At 38.9% G+C, this 6,444-nt stretch overlaps 1 protein-coding gene across 3 annotated transcripts in view; it reads left to right on the forward strand.

The window, feature by feature from the left end:
* LOC119860397 (beta-1,3-galactosyltransferase 2-like) overlaps positions 1–6,444 on the forward strand; it is a 167,778-nt gene that overhangs the window by 106,482 nt on the left and 54,852 nt on the right. The window lies entirely within an intron of this gene.

The raw sequence follows: 6,444 nt of genomic DNA on the forward strand, positions 1-6,444 counted from the left end.
AATAACCAGTTTTCAATCCAGGAATAGTCAGAATTAGGAAGTGCTCTTCACAGCAGAACATGTCATTAGTAATACTGGAGTATAAATACATATGAACACAGGCTTTTCTGATTGTGATTATTGAATCCATTGTAACCTGATCCAGGTATTCTTATAGTGTTTGTGAATAAGTATTCCTTAAATACTTTAGATGAAAAATCTCAAACTATAGCTTGTTTGAAGTGTTGACTTTGTTCTGTTGTGTAATTAATCAGCTATGGCATATGGTATTGTTACTGCTTTCTGCCTGGATGATTAAATCTTTTAAAATAGGAAGAGAAATCCAGTGAATTTTCAGAAAAATAAACATTCAAGCTGAACTTCATGGAGGTGTCAGCATTGTGAGTGTGTTTGTGATTTCAGAGGAGTCATCTAAATCCTCTGAGTGATATGACTGCATGAATGACAATGAAATGAACTCACTGGGTTAGATTGTCAGCAGATGTAGACATAGCTGTTTTGACAGTTTACATTGGCTGAAATCACCCATTAAAAGCCTAAGAAACTCTGTCAAGGGAGTACTAAAGGCAGGAATACTGACTCTAGAGGGCATTCTCTCCTCATTTTGCAGAGACCTGAAATTGTGACCAGGAAGGGAAGGGCTAGGGCTTGTTGAGGTTCTCTATGTATCATCACTCAAACATTCATATATACGGACAATAGTATGTACTACTGTAATAGCACCATAAGTAATAGTAGATCCAACCCCCCAGTTTAAACCCTTCAGCAATTCCACACCAGATTTAATGCTGAATATATATCTGACTATGTATTGACCTTGATTTGCCTCCCGCTTCGTGACATCGACCTTCTACCTCTCACTTGAGTTCTCAGAGTATGGTACCAGGATGAATTCATGCTCTTGGACTCTCCAATATATGGACCAAAGATGTGATAAGGGAATCCTGAAAGCAACTCAGAGGTACAATGCCTCCACACACACACACATACATGTTTTACCAGGATTGTCCCAGTTTGGAGTGACAATGTGGTGTCCTGACTGTTTCTGTCCATGGAGTGAATTGGGGGTGGGATAAGAAGGTGGTAGCAGTATTCCTCCAAGCTCTGCCCACAAAATAAGCTCAAACTCTCTTGAGATACCACTCACAGGATGATGTGAAAATATTTGCAGTGTGATGAGTACTGAGGGTGGGGAGGGGAAGGGGAAGGGGTAGCATTAATTGAGGGGAATTAGTCTGTGAGAGAAGAGGCAGCATTATTTCTTTTTGGGGGGAGGGGAGTGGCTGATATGAGAGAAGAAGGGAGTGGAATCTTTAATCCCCACTATGCAACTGATCTTGGTTTTTCATTGGGGAAATCTAGTCATGCTATTCCCAAAGCCCTGGCCTCCAGTGAATCTCTCAAAATCCATGGGTCTGCAATGTAGGTGTGGGGCAGGTTCACTCTCTCCAATAGATCCTCGGAAAACTCTACAAGGGGAACATGGTGGAATTTTATATCCTTGACCTGAGATTTTTCTGCAGAGAGGATGGAGGGGGCAAATATGGGCCTGATCCAAAGCTCATTGAAATCAGTGGAAAGATTCCAATTGCCTTCAGTGTATTTTGGATCACGGTCTGCTTGTAGTGCTTGGAATCCAGAGAGATAGCTTGTCTTTTTCTTCCTTGTATATTAGAGTTTTTAATTTTAAAAATCATTTTCCTGCAATAAAAGGAAGGCAAACTTTTACATATTAATGATAAATGTTTTCTATTACTTTTAATATCTTTCCTCTATTTTCCTGGATTCTCCTATTTGTGATCCCATTGCTGCTCTAACCCAGGCAATCTCTCCGCCCCCCCCCCTTTTCTGATTTTCCCATTTTGCAGATACAATGTTCAAAATTTTCAAGAATGGGTGTCTGTAGTTGGACATCTAAATAAATTTAACCTGATTTCCCAGAAGAACTGGGAGCTGAGGATGTTCGGTCTTTTTGAAAATATTCATTTAAGTATCGCATCGCTAGGCACCTCTTTTTGACAGTCTTGGACAATATCTCTAATAACCAATAATAAAGGAAGTTGAAGTTGGCTTAATATGTTTGTTGTGGTAAGACTGGAGACCCATGCAATCGAACTGTTGGCCCAACTTGGAAAATAGTGATGACAAAATGCTACAAATATATTCTTTCAAGTGGTAAATTGAATTCACTTTGGGTTAATGGCCTGTTTGTGTTCACTTTCTATGAATATTCTAGCGGTTGAGTATATGCAATTACAAATATTCATGGAAAGCATCTTCTGAATTCAATGTCACAATATTTGCCCCAGAAATTTTGATTTTAAGAGTCACACATTTATCCAAAGAACAAAGTAACCATTTGTGCAATTTCACCATCTCAAATTTTGTTTGTAAGCAATTGACTCAAGTATTCAATCTACACATCAAAATTTATTTACAGAAATTATTTTGCAAATATTTTCACTAATATATACATCAAAGAAGATCAGACATTGCAAAAATGTTGTGAACATAAAAAAGCAAAAATTATAAAATTATTCATTACAAATTATTTTCCCAATTCTAATAGAGTTCCCCCAAACAGGTACATACCTGCATTGCTTTTGGTATGTAAGAATCTTTAGCTAAGGTTTGTAAGACTCTGCTTTGAAATAATCACTTGTAAATGTTGAACCAGATCTCGGGGGTGTAATTAAATAGATGAGATGCCCTTAACCTGCTTTTCACATGAGCATTCCAATAGTGTATATGTGATTTGATTTCATTGCATACAGCTGGCATTGTTCTTTTTACCTTTTAATAATCAAGGTTAGCATTTAAATAAACTGTATGTCATTATGAAGTCTGCTAGAAACAAAGGGTTACAATAATAAAGTGATAAATGAATTAATCAGTTCTGCACCTCCAGCTGAATAGCCCCCTTCATTATGCGGGAAAGAAGCTGGTATATCTACCATCTGTCAGCACTTTTTCCTCTATGTCCTATTCTTGCTCCTGATGTTACACCTGTGAGCTGAATACTCATAACAGAATCTTCTAGTGCGACATTATTATACCCTGCTATTACAGCAGAAGCTTTTTGAAATACATTTGACTATTTTAAATCACATAATTTTTTTAAATGGGCTACCATGAAGAATTCATGAAGTCCCACTGAAATATTCCACCTTCTTTCAATTTTGTTTGTAGTTGAGGAAGATATCTACTCCGGATAAATCACGGATCTGCAAAGGGCAACAAATTAAATTTAAGTAATAAGGAATAACTATGTTCCAGAGCATAAGTCCTCCAAGGGCAGAAAGCTGCACCAAACTCCTTCCATAAGCAAGGAATAAAACTCACAAGGTACAAAAAGAAAAAAAGCAAATCAATGAGACAAATAGTGTATTTTGAAGGCTGAGGGCAGATTCCTTTTTGTGACCTGACTCAATTAGTAAAAAGAAAAGGAGTACTTGTGGCGCCTTAGAGACTAACAAATTTATTAGAGCATAATAACGCATCCGATGAAGTGAGCTGTAGCTCACGAAAGCTCATGCTCTAATAAATTTGTTAGTCTCTAAGGTGCCACAAGTACTCCTTTTCTTTTTGCGAATACAGACTAACACGGCTGCTACTCTGAAACAACTCAATTAGTATCAGGCTATTAGCTATTCAGCAGGTCCTATTGTTATGCTTATAAGAAGCACACGGGATCTTTTTCAGGGGAAAAGGCAATAAGCCATGTTTATTGAAGATACAACAATTAGCATATGCATTCAATCTCTCTCACACTCACTCACTCTACCCCGCCAGTTGATGTTATAGTTCCCAGTCCAGAGTCCAGATCAATCTAGTGGCCAGTTAGGTTGATCACGGGTAGGGAGGAGCCAGGTTCCGTCGGTTGAAATGATGTTCTGGGGAAGTCTTAGCAGGATGAACCCAAAGTTTCATGGCAAGGCACCCTGTTTATATCGTGATTTTTCTTTCATAGGGACCAATGAGTTTTGCACCATTATGCTGTAATTAATTGTTTGAGGGCTTGATTTTTTAATTTTTTTTCATTTTGTATTTAGTTTTTTATTGCATTTTTTAGGGAGTTATTCCATGCTGGTTTTGATCACAGCTATTTTGTCCCCATTGATAGGTGCTCGTCTCATTTTTAGAGTCCTCAATCTGCCCTCCTCTGACATTTCAATAGGGGCGTGTTGCAGCTTACTAACGACCTTGCTTCTCTCTCCGGTTCCTCCCTCGTACATCTGATTCAGCGATGGCCTTTACACTTGTCTCTTTACACACACATTTTTCATTCACACACAAAACAGAAATAATTTACACAGAACATTTTAAACAGGAACATCAAGTTGCAATGCACAAGAAAACAATCATGGCATTTTTTTTACTTATTTTAAAATGCTAAACCTACAATAAAGTAGTGATCTTAAAATGTTTGTTACTGCCTTGAAATCAGCCCAGACACAGATTCTGGCTGATGCATTTTTACCAAATGGCCTATTAGGCCATTCCTTTCTGCTATTGAAAAAGGGTGGATGGCAGGATATAATCAAATCCTACACCAATACATTTAATACATGCTATATCATTATCTCATTATTATACAAAATACAATCATTAAAATCCTACTACTATATTGTTCTTCTTCAGAAATCATAGAAGCAGGGGAAATTCAGAAACTCTCCATCAAGGAGTTAAAAAATAAAACTGAAAAAGTAAAATGATTCATTTAAATCATTTTAAAATATGGTCTTCTAAATACTTTATACAGAGTCTAAAAAATATAATTACTTGGAAAGAGGCAATTTCTAGAAATAATCTAGTGTAAGTTTCTTTGTGGGAAAACTCAAAGCTGACCAGTATGGAAACTTAGAGAGAAAAATAAAGGAAATGAATAGAGGGGAGTGAAAGGATAGTAATCAAGTGAAAGATTACTAAAGCTCTACAGGTTTTTTTAAGTCAGAGGTGCAGGTCTGGAATTTAAAGGCAGATTAAATGAAGATGTCAGGCTAAATCTTCAGTTCCTTGTTCATCCAAATCTCCCATTGAACCTATCTCCCATGAAGGAATTTTGCTAGTGTGGTGGTGTGGCCTGGTACACAGGGGTTGCAGCCTCTTTCAAGTTTGATCCATCCACCCCAACGGAGATGTAGAGATGGATGGGCCAACCCTGAGTGGTACTGTGACTCCTCTATGTGCCTGGTCACAAGGCCTAGAACAGGGACAGGAACCATCTCAGTGAGGTAAGAGAGGAACAGGCTTGGTCTCCAACCCTGCAGATGCTAAGCAAGGCACTGATTCAGTGGGTGAGCTGCTGGGACTTCACCCAGCAACTGCAGCGGGGATATCTCCACAGGGTTCTAGGCAGTGGCACCTGGGATCTCCTCAGCTCGCAAGGTATATGTATGTACCATGGAAGAAATTTCTGTAATAAAGGCAGCATGGTTTATAAGTGACTTAAATTTGTTAAAATTTATTAGGTAGCACATGCCAACAAACAGACCTTCTTAAATCTTAGTCTAGATGAGGCCTATGTGTATAGGAAAGTTCCTTATGAAATCTTTTGTGAGTACTAGAGTAGGGACCTGTTTAAGGAAACCTGGACTTGGCAGATATTTGTACATGACCAGTTTCCTAAAGTCCAGGATAATGGGTTGATGTTGCATTGAAGTTGTGCATAAACTGACACCTGAATGTAATGTGTGAAAAATAACTTTAAAATTACAGGATTAAGTTCCCCTGACTGCCCTCTTACCAGGCTTCAATCCAAACCTGGATCAAGCATGCTTCTGATCTCCCCTAGGCAGGCTTCAATCAGTCTCTGGTGCTGGCCTCTCAGGCACCCTTCCCAGGTACAGACTTTGTCTGGTACTGCTTCCAGGGAATGGAACCCTGTAGTCCAACTGCCCCTAGGCTTACAGGATCAGTGCTAATGCCCAGGACATCCCAGTAGTGAAGCACACCCCAGAGCTCTTCACTGGGGCAGGGGGGTGGATACTCTGCTTTATAGTTTTACCCCTTTGTAGATGCAACATACTTGAAGAAAGGACACAGAATTTGCAAAAGGAATTCTAAATCAATCAGACTTTTATTCATAGACTGTACAAGAGATATACAGCTCTATAGAAAAGCAACAAAACCTGCGTGCAAATCCCTGCCTCATTTTCTGCTCCAAGGGGTCAAGTGGGGTTTGTTCAGTGTCTGCTCAGGGTATCCAGAATCTTCCTTCCTCCTATTTAGTCTTGACTTTCTTGTTCTCATTGAGAGAGAACGATTCAGTGCAGACTTTGTCCTTTTTTAATTTCCAGATTTCCCCCATCAGCCTCAAACCCCTGCCATGTATCTGTTTCTTGTTCTCATCTGTGAGATCAAGTGTCCCTGGTTGGTAGCCAATAAAGCTGAATGCAGTGTTCCATCCAAAACTTTTTTTAGTGAAAAATGCAGATTTAGGTG

This window comes from Dermochelys coriacea, chromosome 8 (assembly GCF_009764565.3).
Source record: "Dermochelys coriacea isolate rDerCor1 chromosome 8, rDerCor1.pri.v4, whole genome shotgun sequence".
Taxonomy (NCBI): domain Eukaryota; kingdom Metazoa; phylum Chordata; order Testudines; family Dermochelyidae; genus Dermochelys; species Dermochelys coriacea.